The sequence below is a fragment of the Schistocerca gregaria genome, chromosome 2 (assembly GCF_023897955.1).
Source record: "Schistocerca gregaria isolate iqSchGreg1 chromosome 2, iqSchGreg1.2, whole genome shotgun sequence".
Lineage (NCBI taxonomy): Eukaryota > Metazoa > Arthropoda > Insecta > Orthoptera > Acrididae > Schistocerca > Schistocerca gregaria.
Window position 1 is genome coordinate 622,145,450 of NC_064921.1, and position 24,449 is coordinate 622,169,898.

Consider the following 24,449-nt stretch of genomic DNA (forward strand, 5'->3'; position numbering starts at 1 on the left):
TAAGTATATTTTCAGACGTCCAAAAAACCTGATCTGTTTTAAAAATGGATTAGAGTCTCGATCGCAATCAAACATTTATTTACCATAGTTACCGGTTTCGCTCAGCATGGACCACCTTTTTACTACTTATACACTGTTCCGTTCACCGCAACAGCCTACCACCGTGGTATAAATGGTCTGTAGATGGTCACATTATGAGCGAAATCGGTAACCATTGTAAATACATGTTTTATTGTGGTCAAGATTGTTTTTAATCTATTTTTAAAGCACTTTTAGCCAGACTGATGTTTCTCCACGAGATTAGTTCTCAAAAATAACTAATCTAACATTCTACACTACTGTGCTGAGAGATTAACGTATAAAACATGGAACCCCCAGAAGACCTCAGTTTGATAAACAATGCTGTCTACTTGGTTATGTTAAGGGTTGAAATAATCTCTGGCATTCGTGACTTGTAATTTGCAACCAGAGACTTCCATCTCGCATACTATTAAGCACTTGTAACTCCGTGCGGCCAAGGTGTTACTGGGGCGCCCGCTACGTCTTCGTTCCTTCGGGTCGTCAGAATCTCACTTTCTGTGCTGCAGTTGTGACTAAACAATAACTCCGCGCAGGTAGGGTCTTACTTGCGGCTAGAACGTCTTCGGTTCCTCATTAAAAAATAAAGTGGGCGGGCCGTGGAGTGCATGAACGAATAAGCCCGATTTACACAAGTCAATTTCTATTCAAAATCGACTACTTTTTGTGGGTGCGTGTCACGTGCTTCCGTGTAAATCAGCCGCCAGCCACATCGCTAGCGAGTCAGTGATGACAGTGCTCAATTGAATGTGCCGAGTGTGTTCCTAAATCTTGAGTATGCAGCATACTGTGCATTCGCAGAAACATGGAAAGTTAACCTATTCTCAACGTGTTCGCCAATTTTGTTCTTCGTGTCGTCTTAATCTTTATTTCGTTGTTTGCTTTGTTTTCCTGCACGAGGCACAGTTTCCCAACTAGTTTTTTCACGCTAGAGATAAATATCAGAAATCAAAGAGGTATTTATGTTTTACAGTACCTGGAAAGAAAGAGAACCGTGCACTACGCATAAATAAGAACGTAAATAGGCAGTTTTTAAAATGAAGACTGTTTCAGCAGTGAAGAAGTCTTGGCTATTTGAAGATAAAACGTACGATGTATTTGTAATTACAAAACAAGTTGCAAAGAATAAAATAAAAAAGCGATAGCCGGCCGCGGTGGCCGAGCGGTACTAGGCGCTTCAGTCAGAGACCGCGTGACTGAAACGCTCGTCGGTTCGAATCCTGCCTCGGGCATGTATGTGTGTGATGTCCTTAGGTTAGTTAGTTTCAAGTAGTTCTAAGTTCTAGGGGACTGATGAACTCAGATATTAAGTCCCATAGTGCTCAGAGCCATTTGAATTTGAAAAAGGCGCTATTTACTGCCTTCTAAATATTGTTTGGCGTGTTTCTACGCATATATTTTTTCCATGAAATGAATATAGATATTTTGGAATATAGATGACACTTTTCCTGTTCTTCTTGTTCTCTTGACTGTACAGAATTTACCGGACAACCTCTGCCAAGGTCATCCACTTTGTATTTTGCCTTGGTCATATTGCTATTAGTATACTTCAAATTTCTAGCAAAAAAAGAATGGTTTCTTATAATCACACTTTCACGGCTTAAGTGAACACACACACACACACACACACACACACACACACACACGCTGTGGTAGGTTTACTTGGCCATGGCTAGTCGATTGTGACAAGACAGTCGCTCTTCTAAAAGGCTATTTAAATTGTGCAAGGAGTGCCAACGTTCCAGCGTGGAAGCTGTGGCTCACATGTTCATAGTTAAAAATGCGCTGTGCTTTCTGCACTGTAGTCCTGCACTTCTGTGTCATGCAGATGTGATCCACTTTACGATGGCGAAGTTTGAAAAATCGAACATAAATTCTTACAGTAATGCAGACTATTTCGGTGGTTTCAGTGTACTCCACGACCTGCATAGTCTTGGAACCTTTTACCGAATGGTATTGGAACATTACTCATATTAATATATTTGCCCGTCTCCAATCTTGAGCAACAGCAATTCGCCGCGTACAGTCGCAAAGCGTGCTGGACGTGGCTCAGCTGCCTAAAGTGCTTCCTACAGCTGAAAGAGTACCCACACAGCACACACTACGATCAACGTGCTCTCTCATATGTTAAAGAGTCCATTAATAGCGCTCGACCAGCTATTTGCCGACGTTTTCACACCTAAACTTCCAACACGAACGTACATATGTCAGCCACATGGAGAATTTTGAAATACATCAGTGAAGGTAAAATTTTTTGCTATTTGTATGAATGCGAAACAAGGCTGTAAATTAAAAGCTACAGAATAAAAGCTCACTGGTTAGTAAATTTTAATGTACAACACGGGGAATTCGGTAGTTAAACGAAATGTTGTTCCGCTCAGGACAGCTACATCGTTAAAAATGTATCGATGATATAAGTGTATTACTCCTGCTGAAGATGGATGAAAATCCGAAACGCGTATTGGCATATATAAATCTGTGTAAAAGAAGCTGCTTGATGTATTTTCTAAAGTAAGTTAAAGCACAGCGCTGCAGCCCTGCAATCATTGTTTCCATTAGTCAGTCATGTATGGATGAAATGAGGTTAAGAAATATGGGCGATGCTTGATATTGGGAGTGTTCCTATTGATGGATATGTCTTAAAGAGGAAAGTAATGGTGATACGTTGGTAGCAGCGGTGTGGCTGTTGATCGGCGTCAGAGAAATTGCTGGCGAGGGCAGAGTGGCCGTACCTACGGGTTGCAGGCAGGAGTGGCATTTGCGCGCCAAATGCCACGCGGCCGGACCAGCTCGGCAGGCGGGCCGCCTTGACACGCTGCGGCCGCAGCCCAGCACGTCCTCCAGGCGCGTTTCACCGCCTAGGCAAGCGAATAAACGAATGGCAGTCAACGAGTAAAACTAGTATTCCTCGCTCAGTTTCGGTTGACAAAATACGGAATTTGTTCTGGGACATGGAGGGACATGTCCGCTTAAGCCCCTATAGGTTGTGGCACTATACGTAGCCATCACAGTGGCTGTAACGGAGGTGCGTTGTAAGCAGAGGGTTGTCACTGGGTTTCTTTTGGCGGAATACCAGAACGTAGCAGATATTCGTAGGCGCTTATCTACGGACACCTGGCAGTCTAAAAAAGTACGAGGAGTCGTTGGGTGAGGCATTTGTCATCATAGCAAAAAGGTTGCGCAAACCTGCCCGATCTTCTGCGTGCCAGTCGCACAGAGCTGTGCTACTCTTAGGAAATAGAAGATATGACTTCAGCGTGTTCGTCACCACAAAAATGGAACGATTGTCTCCTCCCCCGTGACAATGCAAGGCCTCACACAAATCTCCGCACCCGGGAGCAGCTCACTAAACTTGATGGGAATGTTTCTCCTCATCCACCCTACAGCCCGAATGTCGCGCCTCCGGCTTCCATTTAAAACTATTTTATATTCTGGTCATCCGCAACTGTTAAAAGGCATAATGTTAGGAAGAATTTCGCTAACAGTTCATAAAATTGTTGTTTATTGAAACACAACCAGTTTCGCGGGAGTAAAGCAGCAGCATCAGGTGCAACAGTGTCGAAAGATCATAGGCATACCCATCGTTCCTAGATAAAATTTGCTGTTCATTGAATACTGTCAATACTATGGCGAGGAAAAGGTAACGAAGACGTGCCCCATTCATTTAGGACAAATTGCTCGTGAGTGAAACTTAAGGGCTAGAGACTCCAAAAATTTCACTGTCTCTCTGTGGCTTCAGGGTAACCCGGTGTTGGGCAAAGTAAAACCGGCCCATACGGCTTTAGGCCGCAAAATCTGTTGTTTTTCAGTAAAAAACAATTTTATCGGCTGTTAGCAGAATTCTTCCTAGCATTGATTTCCATCAGTTTGGCCTAATGGATGCACTCTTCGGGAAGCAGTGCATGGATGATGATAAATAATGGCGTGTGACGAGGGCCTCCCGTCGGGTAGACCGCTCGCCTAGTGCAAGTCTTTCGATTTGACGCCACTTCGGCGACTTGCGCGTCGATGGGGATGAAATGATGATGATTAGGACAACACAACACCCAGTCCCTGAGCGGAGAAAATCTCCGACCCAGCCGGGAATCGAACCCGGGTCCTTCGGATTGACAGTCAGCTACCGGGGGCGGACAGTGCATGGATGATAGGCAGGTTATTGACACAGCAAGACGCTGGCTCCGATGTTGACCATTACAGTGGTACCATACGGGCGTACATCCCCTAACCAGTTAATTGGCGTAAGGCCATCGCACTGAACGGAGATTATGTTGAAAATACGGTTTTGTAGCCAAAAGAGTCGGGAATAATACGATGTATTGGAATTCAGAATAAACCCAACCTGCTTTCAGAAAAAGTGATGCATTACTTATTGAACGACCCTCGTATATACAGAAAGCTGCTGCCATTCTCCTTTTCAAATATTTGTTTATTACAGCTTTTTCAGGCTCAGTTTCAGATGGGTACAAACACACATCTTTGTTCTTGTAGTCTGAGGCTACTGGCTCTGTGACAAGGAAATAGGAAACAGTTTAATATATGGCCATGAGTGAGCGATGGTTGTATTGCAAGTTATGGCGACGAACTAATTCCTTTAGTTACAGCGACTGTACTCAACCTAGCATTATTATAACTATCACACATGGCGATAACAAGTATTTCCTCGTCACGGAGCTCCTCGCATAGCGCTGCGGAAGTAAAGACGTAAATTGCTTGCCCCACCTGAAGATGAGCTGAAAATGTTGGAATTTTAGTTCGCGGGAATAAACACATATTTCAAACGCGACTGATCGCTGTTTATATTCGACCGTTAAGTAGTCACGTGTTTCAGAATATCCGTAATGGATAAGCTTAACTATGCAGTGTTTATCGAGCATTCCCCTTGTCGCTGCGCGTAAGCTAGGAACCTCGACAAGGTGTTGGAGGTCATCCTTCAACAATGCTAGTCACTCAGTATGGGGAAACGTCTGAAAAACCACCAAACATCCATCGGCCGAACATCTCGAGACGAAAGCCGATAGGCAATACACCACGCCAGAGACACTGCTTTTCAGTAGAGTGGGACAGTGCACAGGGCGAAAAATGAAGATGGTGCGTCACACTTGCAGTGCGTTAACATATGCCCGTAAATAGGCGAAGAGATCTATTACTATTTCCAGGGTTACCACCCCAAAAGTAATACCAGTAAATACCAGTAATACCAGTAAAATTCTTACGATTAATCGTTCGAAGTGATCTAAACTAGACTGATCAATTTATTGTTGGGAGTTGAACCTGAACGTAAATAAACGTAAATTAATGTGCATAAATTGGTGAAGAGATCCAATACGTGTTCAGTTAGAATTGGCGACAAATCATTGTAAACAATAACCATCCGGAGGGACCTAAATTGGAATGGCCGCATAAAGCTCGTTGTAGGAAAAGCAGATGATATACTGAGATTCATTCGGAGAATCTTTTGCTAATTTTTGTTTACTCACGAAAGAATTGACTTACCAAATCTTAGATGTGTTCTTCAGTATTATTCATCAGTCTGGGTCCAATACCGGGTTTGATTAGCAGAAGTGATTGACAAGATGGAAGGAAGAGCGGCGTGTTCTGTAACGGGATCGTTTAGTCTAGTGGTTCCCGACCTTTCTCAGACGATCACCTCTGAGTGCAATTCGGAACAGGAAAGAAATTCCTTAGCAGTTTTTTTAAATGACGAATGATAAATTATGTTCAGTTTTTGCGGGTGTTTTGTGAAACCATGAACTAATGATTCAATGAGGCAATTAATACTGCTTGTTTCCAATAACCTTTTGTTTATATCATGACAAAGCAGTTCTCCGTGCAACGCGAGTGCGTAACAATGCGTTGTCCGGTGGGTAGTGTGTGGAGTGAGTGAGGCCTGTAATGTGGAAACCACGCTTTTCCTGAAACTTGTTCCTAACAGCTACTTTCGCCCCTAGCTTTGTAAACAATCTCGTATTGTTTGTTCGTATTCAAAATACTGTCGACGGTACATCGATGATTTTACGGAATTGCATGTGGCGTTTTTAATAATATGAAAGTTAGCGGCCTTAATGGCGACATCTTTCACTGACGTGTGCTGGAGATAGCTGTTTGTACTGTGGCGCGGTAGAGGTTGCTGGTTTATCACAAGTACTCTTTAGTAAGTGAAAAGAGCACATTATCTGTGCGCACGGCGCTTAATAGAAACTCCGCATAATTACAAAGTTTTTATCAGCCAGCAAAACTGTTAAGAAAATTCCGCGGAACGATAAGATACTTTCCGTTAATATGCTACTCTTCATACCACGTTTTTCTGTAGGTTTCCTGTGATTTGCTAGTGCCATTACAGTATTTAAAATATGGCTGTTCACCTGTTTTTCGATCACCCGTATATTGCTACGCCTATGCGGATAATGAGACGTTATTTTGAGAAACTTGCTTGGATGTATCTGTTTCTCGCGCATCTGACTGGGAAGAAATTAAATTACGCGTGTTGTATGTTCCTCTGTCAGCATTTACATCGTAGACATACGTACCTGAAAGGGATCCCATCAATCACGAAACGAGCGTGTATAGGACAAAATGTCACTCCATCGTATCTAGTAAAGCGACTAATGCGGGTACGACAGTGAGCCGCAACACATTGCATACTGTCTACATGTGAAACCATTCTTCAGCTCATTTCTTAAGTGTCAGTCTTAGTGTGGCATGCTGGCTCTAAAGATTCGCGATACTGGTGACTCAGTTACAGGGAACAAAACGTGTTCAAATCACATAGCAGCTCCACGGAAACGTTCTAACTCAGAGAAAATGGAATTTTTTTCCGCAAAATGTTTTGTGTACGCACATTGAGGCTGTATTCACGGAGAAGTCTCAGACAATAGTGTCGCCTTGTTCTTGTTAAGCGGATAATTAAGAAAACGAATCTCTGTGCTTAAAGCATGTAGACGGTGTTCGTTACGTAAGAGAGTGGGAGTGAGCGGTTAAGTGAGTGCGAAGTAGAACGGCCGGAGGCTGGCCGTGCGCATATGGCCACACGTTGCTTCTATAAACGCCCGCCCTCCTAGAGCACACCAGATTGACGTCAGATGCTGACTGCCCCAACGAGGATGCGCCTGGCGGTTTGCTGCTGCCACTGTGTGTGTTCAGGCCGGGTGTTACTCACAGGGACCACTGTCAGTCTTGCTGAGCTGCACTAACACCTTGACATCACCGAAGCCGCGAGCCTTGTTGTTGTTTTCTCTTGAGGGATGTATGTCGAAAATATGAAAGACTTTGTCTATTAACGATAATTTCCATCGGTAGACACCACTATTATGAGCAGCATTGTGACTCTAGCCTAGGGTGTGCTAGGTTGCGTCTTTAACATGGCAATTTATTCAGATCAATTCAGAAGTCACTGATGTCTTGTTTTAGGGCAAAACTGTTTACTGAGTCATGGTTTATCGGCGAGACAAGCATTCAGTGAGTCAGCTCCACGTCAAATTCGAACCGATAAGTCGTGTTTAACTACTGTAGCCGTAGCGCAAATTTGGTCCTGTGCTCGGTGAATATGACGGAGCACGTGACATGTTATAAAGTCCATTAAGACTAAGTGGAAAACGAGAAAAAGTGGGTTATTGAAGTAACAATTAAGTCAAAGTACCGTCGAACCGTCGAATTGATTAGGTCCGCCCAAGTGCAAGGCAATATCGTTTCCATTTTCCTCCCAGCTCAGTTAAGCGGGTCATTTATAGAATCGTACAGGCAGTATTTTTTTTTACAGCTTCCCTGAGTACGACGTGGTCACATAATACTTGCCAGTTGCCCTCCATAGGCAGTAATGTAGATGGTGGATTATAAATCGTCTGTGATGACTTTTCATTAGACCTCCACCCGCTGTTCTCAGTGACCTGAGAAATGTTTTTGAAAACATTTTGTTGACATGTGGTGTACACACACTGCAGCCAGGATCAGACATGCGGAGAACAGAATTGTTAATAAGAGATCATAACGAAATCGACAGATGCAAAGATAATTTCGGGAGTACGCCGAGGAAGTGTGATAGGACTCTTACTGTTCACAATGCATAAAATGATGCAGTTGATTGCTTCGGAAAATCTTGAAGGCTACTCGCAGATGATGCGGTTGTCTAAGAAAATAGTAACGCCAAACAACCTCAAGACGGTTAACGAATGGTGCAGGTTCTAGCAGTTGACCCTGAACGTAAATAAAGGTAACATACTGTGTATTCATGTTTGTTGTTGTTTTCAGTCAGAGACTGGTTTGATGCAGCTCTCCATGCTACGCTATCCTGTGCAAGCTTTTCATCTCCCAGTACCTACTGCAACCTACATTCTTCTGAATCTGCTTGGTGTATTCATTTCTTGGTCTCCCTCTATGATTTTTTTGTGTATTCATAGGAAAACAAATATGCTGCTATACAAGTACGCTATTGATGACATATTGCTTAAAACAGAAACTACCGTAAAGCATCTACGAGAATCTATCCGGAGCGACCTTCAGTGGAATGACAACGAAAACAAATAGTTGCAATGGAAGACGCCGGACGGAGATTCACAGGAAGAATCTTAAGAAAATGTAATTCGTCGACGAAGGAAGTGGCTTGAAAGGCGCTTGTTCGACGTATTCCCGGGTCTTGCTTATCATTCTGGCACCCTTACCAGATAGGGCTGATACAACAGATACAGAAAATGCAACGAAAAGCTGTGCGTTTCGTCACGGACCGTTCAGTAGCAATTACGTGAAAATAGAACGAACACGTAAGAACAGTGCCAAAGAATATCAATGCAAAATTTAGAATATTTTAGATGAAGCGAATCAATTCTAGAGTGTTACTGAAGCGTTTGGGTACTTCTCAAGCAGACATGATAGCATAAATGTAACGTATTTAAAGATGGACTGGTATTCTCGTAACTTGATTGTGTAGCCCTTAACGAAAGTCGCGATTAGAGCATCGAAGTAAAAGAGCTTACAAGGGTGTGGTAAATGTCTGTATTACTGAAGTACTTGGCTAAGTGAAAAGAGCCTGACACGCCGTCGGCTGCTTCTTTCTGGGCCACTTGCCTGGTGAGTGAGTTGCAGATACTTACCTTGCGGTATTGTTAATTTTGTTGTTCATTTAGCTTAGCGTGCTCGTGTGTCCTTGTCGCAGTGGTGGCGTTTGACTTTGTCGTGTTGTGATGGATGTGCCGACGATCCTGAAACGCCCCGATGAGTCGAGCAGTCGGTGAGAAGTCCATTTATAGCGCCGTGCTGAGGACGCGCGCGCCGCCTGTGCGACTGCCAGCCACGCCGTAGCAGCCGCAGCGCATCCGCTGTCGACTGCGCCCTGGGCACGATGCGTGCACGTGACTACGGCCGTCCCTCGCCGCCCAAACAGCCCATGTACTTGCCCTGCTTCCGACTGCTGCTTCTTCGTCTTCTGCTGCTGTTGCTCGCAAATAATCAGCTACAGCTACTACTTCGGCGATTGGTTCGTGAGCTTAACTATCATTTGGTTGTAGCATCACATTTCAAAATCGTGCATTTTGCAGCAGTATTGGACATTTCACATCCGTAAAGCAGCACCTTTCTTATAAATCTTAATGAGGTGCTTTATCCTATACTTATGCCTGAAGTAAATATTCATATTTTGTTGAAAACGTCTTAGTTCGATTTGTTCTGCACGTAACAATCTGAGGTATCTCATCTGCTGTTATCTTGCTTCCGATAAAGGTGGAATCTTTCACAATGTGCAACTGTTCTCCGTCTAGATCTAGATTACCCAGTGTGTCATGTCTGTTTCTCAGTTGGACTTCGCTTCATTCTTACTGTATTTTCAAATAGTAATCAGTGAAAAGAAAGGGGCCACGTTGCACCAGGCACTAACTCTTCTGCCTTATCTGGCGAGAACTGCATTGTAACCTGCAAGGCGTAAAACGTAGGTTTTTTCTGAGTATTAGATTAGATTAGTACTTGTTCCATAGATCATGAATACTACAATTCGTAATGATGTTTAACGTGTCAGGTTGTAGTTGCAACGTCGTCCACAGCCAAAGAAACATCTGTGCTCTGTTGGCGGTAGATGTTACGTTCTCAGTATGGGGATTATTTTAGTAATACAAAGAATATAACTTATCATTTAAGACTGATTATGCCTTTCAACGTTCAGTCTGGAGCCTAGCCCCCTTACAAAATTCCTCCATGATCCCCTATTCAGTGCTAACATTGGTGCCTCTTTGTGATGTTAAACCTATAACTTAAGAATCATTCTTACTAACTTGTTTGTATCACACTTAAAATGTCTACACAGACGAAACTGCTGTAACAAAGAATACGAAATAAACTATTTTAAGTCAAATAAATAAGTAGTGCAGCAGATAGTCATTTTAAAAAAAGTTCTTTCTCCATGTACTGTTACTCCACCGTTTCTACCAATGTGCCTCACAATTGACCCTAATCTGTTTGGGATGTTAGAAGGTTTTAAAGCAGTAGTACACAAGAGGAAACTGCATTAAAAAAAAGTTAAATTTTGTATTTCATACTGTAAAATACTGAACCAGAAAGGAGCAACATCGGATGCACTGTGTTGTACTACCAGAGCTAACTAATAAATGGAAAAACTGTTAACTACTGCAGGCAGTAGGCGCATAATTATTCCGTCCCCAGGTTGCTGGTGTAATTCCGTACTGTGAAATTCCCTACTTTTGACGATAGGAGAGAAGCGTTTGCTGTTACTTGGAAGCAAATTGGTGGATTAAGAGCATGTTTTGTGATAAAAAAAAATAATTTTTTTGTGCAACGAATCATTTTATTTCAGCTGTCTCGTTCGATTGGAAAAAGTAAAATGATCTGTGTGAACAGCAAATAAAATGGATTTTAATTGTTAAACATCCCGGTGATTTATTATAGTGGCCGTTAGAGGAAAATAGGCCCAACCGTTGACAGTTGAGATTACACGCCAGAAACGGCAACACACAACTGAAATAAAGTCCAATATTTGAACACAAGTCAGTGCTCACACCAGAAATAGCAGGCTGTTAATTTGACTGTTGCAGAAATTCACGAGAGTGTAGAAGGATGAATTCCGTCGTACGCGGAAGCTAGACATGCTGTACACAGCAGAATCTCACAACAAAGCTAAGAACTGAACACTCGCATGCACGCACAGTTAAATATTTCTTTCCGGCTGTGGAAACAGGAAATTCCATGGGGGGACGAAATTAGGAGCAGGGAGGATATTTGAACCCGTTAATGTACACTTCAAAAAATGGTTCAAATGGTTCGAAGTACTAAGGGACTTGACACCTGACTTAGACCTACCTAAACGTAACTAACCTAAGGACATCTTAGAACTACCTAAACCTAACTAACCTAAGGACATCACACACATCCATACCTAAGGGAGGATTCGAACCAGCGACCGTAGCAGCAGCGCGGTTGCGGACTGAAGTGCCTAGAACCACTCGGTCACAGCGGCCGGCAGTGTACACTTGAATGTCTTAATTCGCCGTACCAAAATACCGTATTGTTATCACAAAATCGTGGAATGGAAATAACACAGAATACGGTAAAGAGATACAATTAGCCCACGTAGATTTCTTATCCCCGCTGGAGCGAGATGCAGGGGCCCGCACGATTATTGGAAGCTGTACGGTGTAAGCACAAGTCACCGACTGCAACCGCGATAAAATCGAGGAGTAATTTTTACTCCGGAGAAATATAAAAAACAACACTGCACGACAATCATCTGAATTATTTTTCAACTTCCGGAACGCTTTCTCCTAGGCACAGTCCGACAATCATCTGAATTATTTTTCAACTTCCGGAACGCTTTCTCCTAGGCACAGTCCGACGAATCGCGCGCGTGTCGGTAGGAGGCAATTAACATTGCGTCAACACTTGGGAAACCGGCAACTTGGAAGAATATTAGGCGGAGGAAACCGTCCATTTAAGTACTGGTACTTTTGTAATTTATATATCTTGAAGAGTAATACATAATTAAAAAAAGGGCCAATCTTCGAGATTTATTTTTCATATTTACTTTACTTCTACTTTATTCTTATACGAAATGAGTCCAGTTTTCCAGTGATAGGTGGCACTTGCGTCGAGGAACCGCGGTCCGACCTTTACGCAGCCGTGGTCTTTTGAACACAAAGTTGCGGCCCGAACTATGCTCGGCCTAATCTTCGGCCAGACTTGGGCCGCGGTTACGGTTCGTTACCTGGTGGACAGTGCTGTATAGTAAGTGTGATTGGGTTGGATGTGCCGGCAGCGGGCAGCCGAGGGGTTCGGTGGCGCCCGCGCCAGCTGCCCGCTCAATATGCGTATCGTTTCCGCAGAATTGGCGGGCGCCGCAGGGACACGCCGGGCGGTGTATCTCGCAGTTGAGTTTCCGGTCGCGTGGCTGCGCCGCCACGCCAGGGGCCCCGCTGGGGTGGCTCCGTCTCCCCGCTCTGCACGTCTCGTTCCGGCCGACGAACCTTTTTGTCTCATCCTCAGCTGCTGTCTAGCAACAGTTCATGTAATCTGTTCTGTTCTGCGTAATTGCTGAGATCGTGTCGCTATTCCTAACGGAATACGCATAGTGCTGGGGATATAATATTAAACATAATACACAAAAAAGGGCGCTGGAGTTACGAAGTAACCTGTTGAACCTACAACCACTGGGACGTTCACGTTAGCTGTGTGACCGGCACCTTTGACTTGAGCTGAAACTGTTTGGTAGGACGATACGCTATAGACCGTGCTTAGCTTGCGTGTATGGAGACAAACATAAGATTGGGCTTCTCTGCAAGCTGTGTTTCACGCACCTACACAACCTAACGTCATAATTTTAGCCACGCATAACACACCTGAATTACGCCTCCGTCATATTTATCGGACATTCTATTTGTGGTCTACTAGAGGTTACCTTTGCCAGTTATTGACGTAAAGGTTCTTGAATTTTTCTGTGGTAGTTAGTTCTAGAAGGGGATTTGCTTAGCCTCCTGAAGCTAAATAAGCCGTTATTTCAAAATCCGCAGAAGTGCCGTCAATCGAAGCGCCGCCCGCCCCCTCCCTCCCCCCCCCCCCCCCCCACACACACACGTATATAGACAGACACACAGAGACAGACAGGGGGGAGGGGGGGGAGGAGGAGGAGGAGAGAGAGAGAGAGAGAGAGAGAGAGAGAGAGAGAGAGAGAGAGAAGAGGGGGGGGGGCAAAAGATCTTAACTGGAACCCAGCGTATGTCAGCATATGGTGCAATGAGGCTGTCCGAAATATTTGCATTCTTTAGATGATATCACACGAGAATCTATGTCTGTTTGTTAAAGTATCGGAATTCGCGCTTGATCTGACTGAAAGAGAATCATTCAAAATAAATGTTAAAAGTTTAACGCAAGTGTCTCGTGTAGGCAGTGTCTGAAGTTGCTCGCTTGCACTCTTCGTGGGTAAGAAGATAGATCATTAATGCCGTTTTAAAGAACTGGCCAGTACCTGTATTGTTGGTCTACCGTATTTGTCAACAATCGTATATTAAGCGTCAGAGAAGGATGCTACATTTACTTCTGCAGCCCGTCACAGCGACACCAGGCACTTCTCCGATCCTCCTTCCCACTTGTGTTTCTAGCGCTGTAAAGTGTTGCCAACTTAACTGTAGTGACTTGCTGGTGTAATAAATATTGTAAAATATATTTTAGCATTTCTACCTATAGAATTGTGTGTGTGTCATTTTGTCATCGTGCTTTCTTCTTGTGTATGGAAATAAATAATATTTGTAGATTACACTCTGGAAACGAGTTATTGAAATTAACTCTCACGTGGCAAACAAATCTGCTGCCATTCTGGATGCGCTGGTGTACTCTCAGAATCTTCCATCTGGTCAGATCCCACAAACCACAAGACTATTTAAGCATATGTCTCAAGTGTTCTGTAAACAGTGTCATTGTTAGGCGAACTGGAAATCGAACCCTGGCGTTTTGCTTAAACTACACCTGTTCGTCACCGATATTTCCGCTTCATGTCTCCGTCGTTCTGTTAGTGGCAGTTATTGGAATGGGATGGATGACGGCATTACAGTTTAAAATTAGTATTCACCGCGTGGTGTCTATTCATGAGCGTCACTCTTGAGGCGATTTCCAGTAGAGGTTTAGTATCCAGGTAGATCTGCGTTCCGCCGAGTACTCCACGTACGCCGTTTTCAAACGCTAAAGATGTCACTTCACAAACGCTTCAAGTATACTGTCCCTCAGCACAATGTAATACAATACAACGTATCTTAAGACTGGTGTTCCACGAGCATGGCAAGGCACGAATCATGCACCCAGTAAGTTATTGGGTAAGTGGAACACTTCATTATTAACAAACTGAACAAATCATGGGGACCCAAAGCGTACGTAGATAGGTGTTAACTGATAACACTACACTATAGTAGCTGGCAACAAATGCGTTTCTTTTAGACTGAGGGAAATTACTGCCCATACCCTAATTTATTATGAAGATTTTTGACACCTCATTGGTTATGCGATGTTTTCCATTAAGTAAACATAAACGACAGGAAAAGTTTTTAACTTTTGCTTGACAGCACTTTTTTGGTATGGTGCACCATGTTAACTCTGGAATTGCTTGCAGTTTTACTGAAAGATTGATGAAGAGCAATGGTGCAGAAGTGGTGGAAGACGTGACTCGATTTCGCGTGGTGTACAGTTCAAATGCTCGTCAGGTCACGCTGATGCAGGATTTCCGCATATGCCCGGGATAAGTCGTGTTCCATCCTTGTTTAGTCAGGGCTTTTACACCCTCTAAAATGACCTCTTTGTCGACGAGACGCCCAACCGTGATTTTACTTCCTTTGAAAGCTGAAACATTCCTTTGTTATCAATTGGCGTTCCACTTTTTCGACGTTCAGACCGACTTTTCGGTCTCAAGTCTAATCTGAAGTCGCAACACGGCCCAAAAGGATATTATACCAGTATTTTATTGAACATAAAAACAATTTGTTGTATTGGGTGAACAGCAACCTGAGAAAATTTGCTGATGACGCTTTGAGTACTGGAAGGTGTTGGGAGAGTTCTTCGAAAGTGTTGCGTACCACTGAGAGACCTCTCACATAATACTTGGGGGACCCATTCTTGAGTACTGCGCCTGTGTTTACGAACACCAGATGAGATTAGAGGAAGACATAGAAACAGTTAAGAGGACTGTTACTAGAATTGCTACCGGTCTACTCGACCAACTCGAAAATGTTGCGGTGAGTTTAGATTGCAATTCTTGTGGAAAAAAATCATTTCGCGGAACGGTATTTTAAGGGAGTTCTACAGAACGTGCATTTGCGACAGGTCGCAGAACGATTCTCCTGACTCCAGTATTTATCTCGCTTAACGAAGGCAAGACGAAAAAATAAGAGACTAGTGTTCTCCCATAGACAGTGATTTTTCCCAGGCTCCGCTTGTTAGTGGAAGATAAAAGTGAATGACTACGACCTCTGCGTCATATACCAAAATGCCCATAAGGTGCAGAGAAATTAGTAGTTGCTAACTAGTGATAATTGCCGGCAGCGCCTTTGTACTCGTACTGTTCACTGTTGTCAGCTAGAGCCAGTTTCCTCTATAAAGGTTTGTGACATGGGCTATGAGGCTGCCATGACGAAAGGTGTTTTCTGGCGACCGTTGAAAAGAAAGCTCCGAAAGTTCTGGCAAGAAGGAGCACGTGTGCTACTAGTGGGATCAGGAATGGCCAGTTTAACGGCTGGCATTCGGCCTTTGACGTAGATTGTTAGGAAGTTTGGAATATCAAACAGTTTTGTGGAGTGATACTGGGGACGGCGAAATCAGGATTCAGCCGGGAGCCCTCGCCGGCTTGCAATGGAAGTCGCATTCCCTCTGGCGGTGGATTCTCTGATTTGAAGTAGTTAGCACTTTGGAAAGCTGGTCAACGAGGTTAGCTTTTCTGCACAGAATGCGTACAAGTATTCGAAAGCTCATTCCCTTGCGAAGTCGTGGAATTCTGCTTAGGCTATGGTCTCAGATCACAGAGCCAATAGCTAACTGGGATGTGGTGGGCGATAAAAATGAGACTTTGCGAGCTTTAATTTCCGTGGAAATTTGAAGCGAGGTGTTCTTGTGTGACATCGGCGGAAATTTGTAGGAACCAACTTGAGATAGCGTAATAACTGTTAGCGTTGACATTTCCAAGCCAATTGGCCGAACCTCGAAATCTTTCAGGAAGTAGTTTGCTGGCGCTACAGTGCCGTAATAGATTTTGTTAAGCGGAGTGAGGAGTTCAACTCTACCTCGCGGGTTACAGCCAGGCTGCCCACCCGTATTTGATAGTGTGTCAGTTAGAGATCCGGCAGTAAACATTTCCGAATAAACCTGCGGAGTAATACGTCGCATAATTTGTTTCTCGCGACCACACGGCAGCTCTTTTTAGAGGACGGACGAATGTCCCAAACTGCGTTAAGCGATTCTCCGAATCGTCAGTGAAGGCGTGAACAATATATCCCGTCAGTAATTTTAGAAAAGCGCAGTCGCGTTCCTATCTGTCAATCATCCACCCGTGAGGATGTGGCCTTAAAGGAGTCCAGAGTGTAACCTCGGAGCGTGGCCGACACCACATACCTGTGGCAGCCAGCGACCGGTGGGATTTTCGCGCCATGGCCCGGCAGTTTCCGGCGGCGGGAGGCGAGTGTATCGGGCAGTGACGCAATGTGCGGTGACGCATGCCGCACATGTGAACACTGCAGCCTCGTCTCCCGCTGCGCGGAAACAGCGTCACCTGCCCTCGCTACGCAGCGCTCACCACTGTAGGCAGACAAAGGCGGCTGCCGTAATCCTTAACCATTCTGTACCCAAAAGTATGGAATCCTGTTTTCTCGTTTTTTAACAACTTGCAGAGACTATGTTTTCGGGATACGGGAGCGCGTTAGAAGAGATTCATCTGGTGTTAATTCTAGAACGTTATGCAGAAACCTCTTGTAAAATCGTCGTATTTTGACAGCTGGTGAACAGTATGTATGTTCATTAATGTCCTTTGTCACAAACAATAATTCTCATTTCTCAGAAAATTTTGAAAAACATGAATGTAGCGCTAAGATCACACACAGCCTCTAGAGACCCTTCAAGGGATTAACAGTGGCACAGGAAGAAGTTAGATACATGTGTACACATGCACTCAGCCACCCTGCCAGACCATTCATGTAGATAATGTGGTGGTGTACAAAACTGAATTAAGGAACTTCCTTTTGGGCACAACATTCTAGTACACTGAAGTCTCTCCCCAGAGACTCTCAAATTTAGATTATTGCATGGACCTAATTAGAATTAAAAAGACTATTTTTTTACAGTGCGAAGTCAATTTACTGTATCGTCCTTAAATAAAGTGTACATCTTTGACTTATTTCCACATTCCAGATATCCCTTTCTGCGCGGTTAAGGGAATATGACTAATGCAATTACGCCGGAACGAGATTAGATATAAACAGATTCGCTCACTTATTTTTAAAGTGACGAAATATGAGTTATATTTAGATGTCATCCAAACACACACAATTCACATACTTTCGTAAGTATTTTCTAAACCAAGAAATAATCAATCTTTGAAGCTTCGGTGATGTGTAGTTCTGATGTTCGTTACTTGGCACGCAAGTTCAGACAGAGATGCTTGTATTTTTTTACTTACAGAAACTTTTTTGCCGGACCAGTTTAAAGTGTTTCGGTCAGTCATCTGAGGCTAGAGCATACATAGTCACTAGGTATTAAAATACATCATTTGTGTAGTCCTTTAGTACGATCTCTTATTTACAACGCCTTGTGTGTTAGTATAGGAAACCACCAGCTAGAAAGTGATCATATTTTGCACGTTTGGCTCGCTATGGCAAGGTAAACATCATGCGGTGAACCATCCGGTGTGTCGCCGCTGTGCGTACGTAAGCTCACGTAAACCATCCGACAGCATGTGAAATGTAATAATGTAGGCACTGCCAATACATGGCCTACCCAAACCATGGAGATAATAAAGGCACGTGGAATGTTTTTTACCCACCATCCGCTCACGCCCCCAGTCAACTTCAAGACTGAACCATTCTCACGAAATACAACAGTTGGCAAGGCGGAATTCCTTTCAATCTATGTGCATAGATTGGGCTGGTCGTGTGTAGGCATTATATGTTTTATTAGGCTGTTTTCCACATGGTCTCGCATAGTTTCTTGTGCTTACACATGCACAGGGGTGACACAGCGGATGGTCCATAGCACGATTTTTACTTTTACACATTCGACCGTTAGCATACTCACTCCAAACACTTTGTATCAGGTGGTTACATGTACCGTCATACAAGGAGTCGTACATTAGTGGCTGTAATAAGATACTAAACAGATAATGCGATTTTATGCCCAGTGATAGTATTCCGTATTTTGAGAGCTGGTAGTATGGGCCAAAGCAAGAGAAAAGTCAAGAAACCATGGGCTCTAAACTGAATACCTTAGAGCAGTGGGAACTCGTTCATATTTGCAACTGTGAAACGTCTCTTCTGCAGTAAGCTCTTTCCAGTTACGAACAAATGAGATCGCGTTTTGTTGTTGTTCGTGGATACAGCATTCAGTGTACGTCTGTTAGTGGTGTTGGGGTAAACTGCACTCACAAGCTGTGTTTTGATAGTTATGAAATATCTATCTTCGCAATTACACACATGATAGGAGCTTTTTTTATTTCACAGGGGATATGGCAGATATTTGCCAAACCATAAATGATGTCTGCCATTTCCCGTGTGGAATAATAGGTTTATATTATGCATGTAGCAGCACGGATAAAACTGCACTGTAAAAACATTTCACAAATTTATCAAAACACAAACTGGTTCCATTAGACCTAATGCGAGCGCTGGACTTATTCAGAACCGTGAATACGCTATCCACGAGCAGTTACAGAGGAATGTAGGTCGTTCGAAATAGAAGGGAGGTTCCATTACAAAAGATCTCCAGGTATGCATTGTAGAGCACGTAGCATGGAACACTTTCTTCAATATCCTTTATATGCCTTACCCGTAGACGATCAACGGTAATGCCCAAAACTGATCCGGCAAAAATGTTTGAATACATAAATCAAAGTTAATACAAGCAGCTTGCGTCGAGACTTAGGTGTCAAAAACTGGCAACCACAAACAATAAGTCGTTTCCAGACGATTGGTGTTGGTACTGATCATTTCAAACAATGTTTACTATAGTCCGTTTGGCGGCGGACTATACAAATGGGCAAGTCATGCCTGAAGTGCCTTCTCCTCTTGGTTTTATCACAAGTCCACTTCTGCGTACATAAATTGTGGCAAGTGGAGTCAGTATGAAGTCTTCCGTTTCGAAATCACATTGGTACTCGCCACAAACCCTTCGCCAAAATATTAGCAGTTGTGTTTTATAAAAATCTATTTTCTCTGTTGCCCTTGCGGTGTCCTACAAATTACTTTGTCGTGAATTTCACTCTCCGAAAACATGACTTCATTCATTGAAAACTGTCGTAGATGCCAGACGTTTCCATTATCATATGGACATTTAATAGCACCGTAAAGGAGGATAACTGAAAGTAACCCTCAATAGGAATGTTGGTTCATATAGTGAACGTGGATGACTAATCCAAATAACTTGAGTGGAAAGCCCGCCCGGATAGTCGCGTGCTTGTTAAAGAGAGAGATGGAAAAGCTAACTTCAGTGGAAGTATGGATACCGCGGGAACCAAGTGTAGCGGTACTCTGTTTGATAATGAAAATATTTTGTGCGTTCAGCGGAGATAACGATTGGGAGAGTAGTAGTTTTTCTTGGGAGTGGCAGGGGTACTCAGGCAGATAAACGGGGCTGCTCGCTACTTAGAAGCGAGCGAGATAACAGCGTATGCGAGGAAGCATTCCAGGGCCGCTGCTGCTTTTCGTGGAACCGGGGCGCAGTTTGCAGGGCGGCCTGTTTACAGGAGCACCACATCTTTACCGTATCTTTGGAGGGCAAAAAATTCTAATCCCGACGGAGTTCTTCCCGCATTGTGTCCATTTTCTACTGTTGACTTAGGTGACAACTTACGCCGTCGAGATGTTGGGGAGACGAAGTCAAGATGGGTCTCACAGTGTCGACTCCATCCACTGGGGAGGATTTTGGTGCATATCCGCGTATGATGAGGAAGCTAAGGAGATAATACTCATTAAACAGCAGCAACGGATTTGTGCGTACAAGAATAATTTGACGAAGCGCTTATCAGCTCTAGAAGCAGATGGGATACGAGAATGAAAAACGCAGTCAACAGTGAAAATTTTGAGATGATACGAGAAAAGCCCAAAAAAACTGTAATTTGATGTAGCGCAGGAAGGTCACGCAGGTGACGGAAGGGAAAAGCGAATGTCGTGGGAATAATGATATTTAGGGGGCCAGAAGTGCCGTTAATAGGCGCCAGTTTATTATTTGCATTCATAAATTAGTAATATGCTTCTTGTGGAACATGCCGCTGGAACACACACACATACACGCACACACACACACACACACACACACAGTGAACACTCAGATTCTTATTACTGGCTGCTAGGTACGTACACCAACAGAAGAAAAGTCACAAAGCGCTTAGAGACCGTCGAAACGTGATTATGTACAAAGGTATTAGGCAGACCGAATGAGAAAAACAGTAGTTGGAAGAGAAGTTGGCAGGGCAATTCATGAGAAAGCGTTGCTAATAAAGAATGCTTCCAGAAGAAACCAGGGATGGGAAAAATGTCAAAGGCCGTAGAAGATAGCAGCTAACACACGACATCCGTATAAATGCTGCAAACCTAAAGGATGGCGGAGACTGGAGGACGCTGTGGTGGTGGTATGTATGTATGTTTGTAGATAGGTAGGTAGGTATAGTCAGGAGTGCAATCTTCAGTTAAACCCATGGTTTAAAAAAAGTTTTTAGGAGTATAGACGAACGTATAACGTCAAAGGTTGACGCAAAGCTTATTGCGACTTAGAAAAACTTCCTGTACTGTTAACGGTTTTAATTAACTTGCTGAATCAAGCTGGTGACAGCATTCGAATTCAAGTAAGAATGCCGAGTAATGTCTTCATTTAGAAGCGGGATTTCGACAAGTTTCCTATCTTCTGGCGAAGTAAGAGACTAGTCGAAATGTCGCTCTGAACGTAAGTGTTTTGTCGTTAATTTCCCGCGAAGAATTCATCAGTTCAGCCTAACGCGAACAATAATTGAAACTGCATAACGGATTGCAACCCAAGTCTATATAATGTGAACCATAGCTCCACCTACAAACTTGTATTGTTTGGGTATTATGGTATGAGGGACTCAGTGTCTGGCGGCTTGTTACAGAGTAATAATGTAACTTATTCGGTTTGTAATCACTCTTGCTTCTGTGAAAATACCTTGACAACAGTGGAGAAGACTGAAATATGCAATAACCAAAACGTATAGCACAGTAATGCAACAACCCTCAGACGCAACACGGTACTGCGGTGTGGTTGCCGCCGCTGCGGGAGCGGCTTAACATAGCGTCGTAGGGCCGCTCTTGCATTCGGTGAACCATTACATGAGGTGCAGATCGGCCAACTCCTCTCAGTAAACGTATCCCTATAGCCGTGCATCACTGTTAACGTTCAACTAACACTTCTAAAGAAAGAAAAAACCCAAGACAATACCGAGCAGTACTGAATGCAAACTTGGAGACAAAGAGTAAAATGCGTAAACATTTGCACTGTTGTGCACTATTTTCAGCACAATATACACTGACGGAAAAAGAATCGCAATACCAAGGGGATGATGTGCAGCATAAGAAAAAGTTGGTAGGCGTGTGTTGACGTCTGAAAGATGTCTACTAAAATTTCGCTCCAATCGCAGGAGAGTGACACTACCAGCGCCACTGTAAAGATGCAAATCAGGTAGCTTTAAACACACGCGGTAACAGTCGTGAGGGTTAGTTGTATTTGGGAGTGGACTTGGCGACAGAAACGCCACTAACACCACCTCAGTGAGTCTCAATAAGATCGTGTAATACAGCTGCGGGAAACTGGATGATCTTGCTGTGATATTGCAGAAAGACTTTGAAGGAATATAGTCACAGAACATGACTGCTGGCAGCGGTGGCCACAGGAATGTAGAGTCGCGAGAACTCGTAACTCCAAACGTTATAAGTTACTTCAAGGACTACACAGTCACACGCGTTGTAACCATGTTACTTCAGTGATGTCAAGCGAGAGTTTATTGGCGGGCAGGGTGAAGGTTTGTTGTATTTCCTGATCAGAGCGGTTCTGCTCGGTGCCAGTGGTTATCGTGTGTTGTTTAGGGGTAGGCCTGATGAGGTCTTGTAACCAACCCGCTTGCGTGCAGCGCTCTCTCTCTCTCTCTCTCTCTCTCTCTCTCTCTCTCTCTCTCACACACACACACACACACACACACACACACACACACACACACACACGACCTAATCTGGTGTTATGGTCTAGGGTGCAGGAGCACTCTCATGGTTATTCCACGTACACTGACTCAACTTTGTACGTCACTCTGGTGATTCGATACGATGTGCCTCCACCCATTACCAGCATTCCAGGGGTGTTTCCAACTGCTTACCGCTGTTGTAATTAAACGTGCTGTACAGTCTGTCTACTTTGCCTTGGCCTGCTCGATCACCAGGCCTGTCTCCACTTGAGCACGCATGGGATATCATCGGACAACACCAGCGTCATCCACGTAGTTCCTGTATTAACCTACTAAGTGCAACACGCATGAAACTCAATCCCACAAGCTGCACGTTGGTTTACTTGCATTCAACATTCTGGCGGTTACACCGGTAGCGCTGTACCAGCATTTCATATTTGCGGTGATTTATCTGGCGCTTACATTAACCTGTGATCTTGCAGTGTTTATCACTTAAATATGTTAACTAGCAAAATGTAATCCCGGAATTTCTTTATTCGGCATTAATTATATTTTGGTATTAAATTTTTTTCTGTCATTGTAAATTCAAAGTTAATTGGAGCAAAAAATGAGCAAAAACTCTGTAAGCAGCCGTCAGCGACCGTGGGTCCCTCATAATAAAATGCTCAAAAGTATCCCCGAACAACCGCAGAAAGTTTGTCTGAGGTGAATGAACATACAACGTGAACAAGAACTTCGCCGACAAAGACGTCTAAAATAGTTGTCAGCACATTACAAGTTCTTTGGCACCGAAATTAATACAGTAAATAAACTAGGTTATCATGCGAAGTATGTCATTTGACCATAGGCAAAGACCGAAGTACCTAGATCTATCTTGTAGACTGATATCGGGCGCCTTTATGACGGTCTATAGAAGTGACGATTGTTTAACACGTAACAGCTGCGATTTTTATTACGCAGGCTGTTTGGCGCCATCTGAGGAACGGGTAGCTGCCGCTAGCTGGCCTTATTCCGTGGAGAAAGTGCCGAGCGGAACCGTGGTGGCTTATCGTAATGCGTGTGAGCAGGTGTTACCCACACCTGTTGGCTGCCAAATGACTCCTGTAGTATTTCGGGGTGGGACGATTGAGTAGCGGAGGAGGACCTCGTCGTACTCTTCTTAATTTTTCGTCCCTGGCGATCTCTCTCGTGGGGGTCGCCGGTAGCGCCGAGTAGAAGCGCCAGATGCGCACGTTCCATTTCGTGTCTCGAGCGGCTTGCATAACTGCACTAACGATTGCTGTTTTTCTTTCGTCAGTGTGCCTCGCAGCTGCCAGCAAGTCGCACCGAAATCAGGCGGAGCACAGCCTCGGTTATTCCGCACAACATCGGGCCGCACAGTGAGAAATAGTCGCTGCTAAATTGTGGGCGGTTTTCAATGCCGACTGGCTACTAGTGCAGCTATCTGAAAGGACGGAGGAGTGGACTGTTCTCCTAGCCCCAGCACGACGATATATCTGTGGGATGGTTTTACCAAGTTACGTACTGTGGACGCGAGTATTGATGTTCACAGTAGGCGATCATCAACGCGGACCAAGCGTGTAAACATGAAAAAAATAATTTTGTCACCTCGGTGCTCCCACTTTCGTATCTTGTATTGCCTATCCGTATATTTGTGATTTGCTAATCATTTTCATCTTTTTCTGACCTCATTAAAGGCCGGCGGTATTACAGTCATTAGCACATATTTTTAGGCGACAGTCTACAGCATGAATATATTTTAGAAAACGCTTGTTAACTTTGCTGTATTGAATTTTACACACAGGTTGCGTCCGGTTTCGGTTCTCAACCATCATGCAGAATAGTGGATGAAAACCGAAACCGATCGGAATTAATGTGTAAAATTCAGTACAGAAAAAGGAACACACAATTTCAAAATACAGTTATTAGTATTAGTACAGAATGATTATAGTCAAAGTTAAACTTTCAAACCGCTGTGGAAGTAACACCACTGGTCAGTATGACGTAAAATTCTAAC

The 24,449-nt window shown here is 43.8% G+C and overlaps 1 protein-coding gene across 3 annotated transcripts in view; it reads left to right on the top strand.

Moving 5' to 3' along the window:
- LOC126334615 (myosin heavy chain, non-muscle) overlaps window positions 1-24,449 on the top strand; it is a 261,875-nt gene that overhangs the window by 92,971 nt on the left and 144,455 nt on the right. The window lies entirely within an intron of this gene.